Source organism: Xenopus tropicalis, chromosome 5 (assembly GCF_000004195.4).
Source record: "Xenopus tropicalis strain Nigerian chromosome 5, UCB_Xtro_10.0, whole genome shotgun sequence".
NCBI lineage: Eukaryota > Metazoa > Chordata > Amphibia > Anura > Pipidae > Xenopus > Xenopus tropicalis.
The window spans coordinates 152,348,577-152,357,886 of record NC_030681.2 but is presented as its reverse complement, the minus strand read 5'-3'; positions in this window follow the sequence as shown (position 1 = coordinate 152,357,886).

The window sequence follows — 9,310 nt, the reverse complement described above, 5'->3', positions numbered from 1 at the left end:
TAAATGATTCCCTTTTCTCTGTAATAATAAAACAGTACCTGTACTTGATCCCAACTAAGATATAATTACCCCTTATTGGGGGCAGAACAGCCCTATTGGGTTTATTTAATGGTTAAATGATTCCCTTTTCTCTGTAATAATAAAACAGTACCTGTACTTGATCCCAACTAAGATATAATTACCCCTTATTGGGGGCAGAACAGCCCTATTGGGTTTATTTCATGGTTAAATGATTCCCTTTTCTCTGTAATAATAAAACAGTACCTGTACTTGATCCCAACTAAGATATAATTACCCCTTATTGGGGCAGAACAGCCCTATTGGGTTTATTTAATGGTTAAATGATTCCCTTTTCTCTGTAATAATAAAACAGTACCTGTACTTGATCCCAACTAAGATATAATTACCCCTTATTGGGGGCAGAACAGCCCTATTGGGTTTATTTCATGGTTAAATGATTCCCTTTTCTCTGTAATAATAAAACAGTACCTGTACTTGATCCCAACTAAGATATAATTACCCCTTATTGGGGCAGAACAGCCCTATTGGGTTTATTTCATGGTTAAATGATTCCCTTTTCTCTGTAATAATAAAACAGTACCTGTACTTGATCCTAACTAAGATATAATTACCCCTTATTGGGGCAGAACAGTCCTATTGGGTTTATTTAATGGTTAAATGATTCCCTTTTCTCTGTAATAATAAAACAGTACCTGTACTTGATCCCAACTAAGATATAATTACCCCTTATTGGGGGCAGAACAGCCCTATTGGGTTTATTTCATGTTTAAATAATTTTTTAGCATGGAGATTCACATTACGGAAAGATCCATTATCCGGAACACCCCAGGTCCCGAGCATTGTGGATAATAGATCCCATACCTGTATATCTATTCATATAACATTATAGGAGCCGGGGCAGCAGCTGTCAGGTTGTGGGTGCTGAAAGGACATGTAGCTGTACATTTAATTACATTGAACCACAACTGATATTTCCCTGCTGACACAGAGCCCATGTCTTTCTGTAGTGAGTAAATGTCAAGCTCAAACAGCCATGTCAGATCCAGTTTGGGTTCTTTGTTCTTGTTTGTGGTGTTTGTTCTACGCTGTAATGCCCGATCCACACCTGCCTTGTTACTCTCCTGTCTGGAACCTTTTTCCAGCTTTGCCTTCTCTTTTCCAGTCATAACTTGCATTGTTCCATTCTTGCCTTGTCTCCATTGCCCCAATATGCTATTCCTGATCTACCCATTCCGCTCCTGCCTATTGTTGCTTTCTACGTGAAGGTTTCCGTTATATGAATGTTGCCTTTTACTTATCCAGTCCTGTTTTACCTTCTCTAATATTGCAATGCAATGTTCAGCCCAGTCTAGCCCACTCCTGCTGGAGAATTGAACCATCCCTGCTGTGAGAAAGTGTAACCTGTGCCCTGGAAGCAAGATGTGTTTCCATTGGTCTAGGAGTAGTGTGAGTAGTTGCTGTCCCTAGTCTGTACAAGGGGAAGGAGTACATGGAGGTGAATGCCAGAGTCATAAAGCCTTAGTAGGGCCTGAGGAGGAGGAAGGCCTCAGTACTTAGAGAAGATGAAGCTTTAAGGTAACTGAAGCCTTGGTGAAGTCAGGATAAGGTGAGCATTAGGGTAACTCAGTTGCACTGGGCCCCCCCCAAGCAAATATTCTGAGGGGGCCTGGCACAAACAGTCCCTAGGGTGGCACCTAAATACAGCCCTGGATACTGCAGACCTGCTGTATAGGTAGTTACGTCACTGATGGTATGGAGATATACAGGGTGAGCTAGAAAAAGCAGCTTTGTGCTCTACGAGGAGATGTAGTGTGGGGTAGTTCTCCAGGTGACACTCCTAAGATTGTAGGTACTCAAGTGGGCAGGCCTAGAGGGGAAGGGAGGAGTAATTGCAAGGGTGGGAGCAGGCGAGGGGCCTACATTCGCACACATTTAAAATCCAGTCCTGTCCCTTATTACTCATTTACGTCTACAGTATGTCTAAATGTGCTCTTCACTCTTCCCTATAGTTGCACCTGGCGCCACTCCTTCCTGCCTCCTGTTCCAAATCAGGCACTGCTGCAGCAAGCTGGTTGCTAGGGTCCAATTTAACCTAGCAACCAGGCAGTGGTTTGAAAGAGAGGTCTAAATAGAAAGATAAGTAATAAAAAGTAACAATAACAATAAAACTGAGCAATAGCTTTTGGCTGCCAGGGTCAGTGAATAGGCCAGTCTATTACATACTAAAAGTTAACCTGAAGGTGAACAATCCCTTTTATACGCTGTATTATATTTAAGGTAAACATTTACATGGTTCTCCAATTCATCCCCAAGGTAATTATATATGTATAGAGTTTTTTCTGCAGTATATTCCTTTAGCTGCGTAAGTGGCCAATTAGTACTGATTAGCTGTGATAACATAAATATATATGAGCCATGTAAATATGATTATGGGTGTCCCGTGCTATTATCCCTGATGGACAGTATAATTACCCGGAGCCTATTTATGGTCCATGTTGGGGAGCCAGTAATTGTATTGCCCGTGCCTGTACCCTAATGACCCTGGTATGATTATGCCTAATGAGGGCATGTAATTAGTAGAGTTTGTAATAATATGTCCTATATGTTTGTTTGAGATATTTATGTTAAATGAAGTCATAAATAGAAATACATGTATAAAGATATAAGTTGCGTGTATTCCCCCTTGCATGGAATTCCCCTAGCACAAAGGCACGTGCCAATGGGTGCAACATAGGGGTGCCAGTGGCGAAACCCAAACAATTGGAATTGCGTTCAATTTTTTCAATGGAAAACTGGGGTGTCCAGTTCAAAACCAGATGGATGGGAACCCTAGTTCTGTCTATATTCTGCCTGATGAGTAAGCCCAATGCTTTCATTGTATGGGGTCTGTTATACCAGTTATCCAGAAAGCTCTGACATTTGCTTTTTATTTCTGTAATTATAAGAAATGAATTCAACTTGATGATAACTAAGCCGTGTTGATTTACTGGCCAGAATATTGTTTGGGTTTCACGGCTGAAAACCAAACAGACAGTTGAGACCCGAACAGGTCTAAGGAAAACCAAACTGTTCGGGTCCAAATTGAACAGGTAACAACCCTATTGCAACATGCTAGGGAAGCCCTAAAGGTGCAAGTGGTGAGTAAAGGGGCTGTACTGTGACCATCCACATAGGTGCAGGTTTGTCAGGAAGCCTCCAATGTGCAAAGCAGGATAATGGAAATACAGGTATAGGACCTGTTATCCAGAATGCTCCGGACCAAAGGTATTCTGGATAAGGGGTCTTTATGTAATATGGCTCTCCAAAGTCTACTAAAAAATCAATACAACATTAAATAAACCCAATAGGGCTGTTCTGCCCCCAATAAGGGGTAATTATATCTTAGTTGGGATCAAGTACAGGTACTGTTTTATTATTACAGAGAAAAGGGAATCATTTAACCATGAAATAAACCCAATAGGGCTGTTCTGCCCCAATAAGGGGTAATTATATCTTAGTTGGGATCAAGTACAGGTACTGTTTTATTATTACAGAGAAAAGGGAATAATTTAACCATTAAATAAACCCAATAGGGCTGTTCTGCCCCCAATAAGGGGTAATTATATCTTAGTTGGGATCAGGTACAGGTACTGTTTTATTATTACAGAGAAAAGGGAATCATTTAACCATGAAATAAACCCAATAGGGCTGTTATGCCCCCAATAAGGGGTAATTATATCTTAGTTGGGATCAAGTACAGGTACTGTTTTATTATTACAGAGAAAAGGGAATCATTTAACCATGAAATAAACCCAATAGGGCTGTTATGCCCCCAATAAGGGGTAATTATATATTAGTTGGGATCAAGTACAGGTACTGTTTTATTATTACAGAGAAAAGGGAATCATTTAACCATTAAATAAACCCAATAGGGCTGTTCTGCCCCAATAAGGGGTAATTATATCTTAGTTGGGATCAAGTACAGGTACTGTTTTATTATTACAGAGAAAAGGGAATCATTTAACCATGAAATAAACCCAATAGGACTGTTCTGTCCCCAATAAGGGGTAATTATATCTTAGTCGGGATCAAGTACAGGTACTGTTTTATTATTACAGAGAAAAAGTAGATCAATTATTTGATTAAAATTGAGTCTATGGGAGATGGGCTTTCCATAATTCAGAGCTTTCTGGATAACGGGTTTCCGGATACCTGTTCCTTTTATAGGCAAATTTAGTCTATTTCACAAGTAATGGCAGCTTAACAATGAGATGAGAAATAGATAGTGTTCCAGGAAGAATAGTGGGCAAGGTGGGTGCTGGGCGGATTTATAGGTAGGTAGGTGGGTTTATAAGAGAGGCCGTTACAGTGAGAGAGGGGCCCACGTGCCAGGATACAGTATATATTAAGCTGAGAGACAGTACTGCTTCACCCTGTTCCTATTTCCTTGCCAGGAACACAGTCGGACTCACGCCGCGATCTATCGCCTGCGCTTTGTTCTTGTTATTATGAGATTATGTGCCGAGCTCCTGTGTAATTCTGCACATTAGTCCCACCCGCCTTGGGTACACACTCTCCCTTTCAAGCCTATTAGGTGCTTTATTGCTCCTGTGCAGCGTCCGGGCTCATATTTCATTACGGCGGCGGCTATCATGTGCACCCATGCTGCTTTGCTCTCCTTCCCTCTCGTGCATTCATCACTTTTCTGCTGGGGAGTCACAATTGGTCATTAGATGGCTCTCGGTGCCTGACACAGGTCACTTATTATGGGATGAGTCAGGGCAAATTCTGTTCTGGAGTGTCAGAATATTTACATAAGTCGGGTTGTAAGTGGCCGCACTTACTGACGTCTCCCATGCCTTCCATAAACAGGGACACAAGAGCTGACGCACACAAATCACGAGGCCATTAATCTAATGAACAGGATGGTTGGGACACTTGTCCTATTACAATGTTTGGGTTAAACCTTTTTAGCACCTTAAATAAACATAAAGACAATTATTACCCTCAAAGTCTTAATTATGGCTCATAACAAGCACTGCGCTGCCGTGAAATAGTAAAGATGAATTCACAACCCAATAGGGCTGTTCTGCCCCCAATAAGGGGTAATTATATCTTAGTTGGGATCAAGTACAGGTACTGTTTTATTATTACAGAGAAAAGGGAATCATTTAACCATTAAATAAACCCAATAGGGCTGTTCTGCCCCAATAAGGGGTAATTATATCTTAGTTGGGATCAAGTACAGGTACTGTTTTATTATTACAGAGAAAAGGGAATCATTTAACCATGAAATAAACCCAATAGGGCTGTTCTGCCCCAATAAGGGGTAATTATATCTTAGTTGGGATCAAGTACAGGTACTGTTTTATTATTACAGAGAAAAGGGAATCATTTAACCATGAAATAAACCCAATAGGGCTGTTCTGCCCCAATAAGGGGCAATTATATCTTAGTTGGGATCAAGTACAGGTACTGTTTTATTATTACAGAGAAAAGGGAATCATTTAACCATTAAATAAACCCAATAGGGCTGTTCTGCCCCCAATAAGGGGTAATTATATCTTAGTTGGGATCCAGTACAGGTACTGTTTTATTATTACAGAGAAAAGGGAATCGTTTAACCATTAAATAAACCCAATAGGGCTGTTCTGCCCCAATAAGGGGTAATTATATCTTAGTTGGGATCAAGTACAGGTACTGTTTTATTATTACAGAGAAAAGGGAATCATTTAAACCATGAAATAAACCCAATAGGACTGTTCTGCCCCAATAAGGGGTAATTATATCTTAGTTGGGATCAAGTACAGGTACTGTTTTATTATTACAGAGAAAAGGGAATCATTTAACCATTAAATAAACCCAATAGGGCTGTTCTGCCCCAATAAGGGGTAATTATATCTTAGTTGTGATCAAGTACAGGTACTGTTTTATTATTACAGAGAAAAGGGAATCATTTAACCATTAAATAAACCCAATAGGACTGTTCTGCCCCCAATAAGGGGTAATTATATCTTAGTTGGGATCAAGTACAGGTACTGTTTTATTATTACAGAGAAAAGGGAATCATTTAACCATTAAATAAACCCAATAGGGCTGTTCTGCCCCAATAAGGGGTAATTATATCTTAGTTGGGATCAAGTACAGGTACTGTTTTATTATTACAGAGAAAAGGGAATCATTTAACCATTAAATAAACCCAATAGGGCTGTTCTGCCCCAATAAGGGGTAATTATATCTTAGTTGGGATCAAGTACAGGTACTGTTTTATTATTACAGAGAAAAGGGAATCAGTTTAACCATTAAATAAACCCAATAGGGCTGTTCTGCCCCAATAAGGGGTAATTATATCTTAGTTGGGATCAAGTACAGGTACTGTTTTATTATTACAGAGAAAAAGGAAATCAACTTTAAAAATTAGAATGATTTGCTTATAATGGAGTCTATGGGAGATGGCCTTTCAGTAATTCAGAACTATCTGGATGACAGGTTTCCGGATAATGGATCCCATACCTGTACCTTCATACGTTCTTCCTCATCTGGGGGCATTAGGGCATGGTCTCTTGGTTTATTTTTCTGTTTTGTACTAATTAAACCTCTCGTGCCCTGTGCATAGAAGCAAACACAGTTGGCTCAGTGTAAATAAAGTTCAGTGCAATGGAATCACAACTGTACTCTGGGGGGTCGTAAATCCCCCAAAAAAGTAATGTGAAAAAAGTCTAACGTTTTTGATGTGTTTTTTTCTGCAACAATTCAGAATCCAAAAACTCTCCCCCTGAAACCTGTCGAGCTCATGTAGAAGGCAATGGCAGACGTCCCTTTCCTTCCCTAGAAAATATTTCTTTGCTTCAAACTTTTTGAGTTTTTTTTTTATTTAAAAAAGTCACGGTTATTGTGCGACAAGACGATAAAGTTGTGCTTTTCACAACTTTTCTGCAACTTTTTCCCACATGTGCTTTTTTTTGATAAATGTCTGACATTCATGGAAACGAGTTTATTCATGGTTTCAAAGAGAATAAAATGAGATCAATTTGTTTTTGTAAATCGTTCGTAAAAGATTTGGTCGAATACCGAACCGAATCCAAATTAGCATTTGCTAATTAGGTTACATAAGGGTTAAACTGCACGCGGCGCAGTTTACATGAGAAAAAGTCACATGATTTTTAGGATTCAGTTTGGCCAGGAGCATGGATTCAGTCGAATCCGAATCCTGCTAAAAAAAAGGCAGAATCTTGGCCAAATTCCAAACTGAATCCTGGATTGGCGACATCCCTACTAAAAGTTAACCCCATAGTTTCCCCATAGCAGTCTCTGCAAGCTGAAGCAGACTGAAAATGCCCCTTTAAAGAAGACTGAATACAAACGGGCCCCTCCAACTTTTAACTGAACAGCAGTATCTTTAGCCATGTTTAGCCATGGTATCCTACTGAAACTGGTGCCCCTGAAATTAAATATTAGCATCACTTTGTGCTGACAAAAGATTGGAAAATCTCAGCTTGTTGAATGAAAGCCTTTGCAGTTTAATGCGCCGGCTGAATAGCGGCGTGTCTGGGCAGAGAGCGATGGTGCAGATAAGATTCCCCATTGCTGAGGCAGCTCGCGGCTGTGCCAAGGAGCAGGGATTAGAGTGATTGGAAGTATTGTGTGGCCGGGGGCTGCCTGTCACAGGGAAAGCTTATCAGGGAACAAAGGAGCTAACTACATACTTGTTTATTGAACAGATTAAGCCCTATGTTAAACAAGCGAGGGGTGCCTGCTTCTCTGAGCAAAATGCTGCCCAAAATGTCTCTTTGGAACTGGCAACAGAGTCAAGGGCTGATGCCACACAGGGCTGCAGAAAAACACAGGCAAAAAATAAAGGTGGCCATACACGGGGCAATTGTAGCTGCCGATATGGGTCCCTTGGAACGTTTCGGCAGCTTATTGGCCTGTGTAGGGGCAGAAACAACGGCCATACCCAACCGATATCTGGCCTGAAATTGGCCAGATATCAATCAGGCAGGTTAAAAGAGTTAGTCAGATCGGGGACTGCATCGGCTTGTTGATGTGGTCCCCCAACGACAGTGCCATTGCCGCTGTTCTAATGCGATTGTTTGGCCCCTACACTTTCCTGATATCTCCCACCCGTCGCAAGCCAAAGAAACGCAAGCGTTTTGAGCCAAAATTGTCCAAAAGCGTTGATGGTCTTCATGGGAAATACACATAGGATTGCCGGCTTTTATCAGTGGGTAGGGGGCATTGATGTCAGGGAGATGGGAAAGAGGCAGGCCCATGATGTCACGGGCGAGGAAGAGGTGAAGTTGTGACATCACTGGGCGGGGCTATGGCCATTGCCCAATCGCCGCGTCAATCTAATTTAGTCCCAGAGGAGGTTTTGACTAAGACAGCCCTTCTAAAAACCAGACTGTCCAGGTCAGAACCGGGCAGCTAGCAACCCTAAATACACAAATATAGAGCTGGGTGGGTATACACCTGAAATTACACAGCACACCCATCTCAGTGATGATAAGGAACACACTGTAATAAGATACACAGGATCCCTAGTGGATTTTAACTCAGCTCCATATATTGCAATATTGCATTGTTGTTTCTGCTCTCACACATGGGCAAATCAATTTGGTCGGTACATAGTCATTTCGGACCAAACTACCCTATAATCCATTAGTCTACCCAAAAGTTGTTCAACAGAACTGGTGGTTGGGGAATGTCCAATAGGGTGATAACCCCAAAAGTACTAATGACCCTCCTGTTGCTTGGTAAAGGGGTAGAGGTTGAGACTTACAGGTTATCCATAAAGTGTAATAAAATAATTTAGCACCCTATTCGCAATGAGTGAGATAAAGGCTCAATGTCCCCGCAGGTATGAGTGTAAGGGGCACAATAGGAACCCTCCAATTAACGCTGATACTGACCCTCCCTTATGGTTATGGGGTAGAAAGAAGTTAAAAGACAAAGGAAAGAGTCTACAAGCCCTACCTGTGCTCTTATGGAATTTTTTTTTTTTTTGTAATAATAGTTTTTCAAGTATAATTAACACAAAAAGGAAAAACAATAAAGGAAAGAGGTTTAGGATAATGCTGTATATCAATACAGAAGATAATCTATAAGGTTACGCAGGTTAAATTACATTTACCGTGAATAAGATGCCAAAAGTCTGTTGATGTGGTGACTCCTGGGGGGGAGTGTGGGGCGGATAGATCGATTTGTCTCCAGGAAAAGTGGATTTCCCTTCATAATGTCCATGTCGTACCATGTTGTATGTTGGAAAGTATAGACTGTCAAATATATAATTGATTGTGGGAGGGTGTAG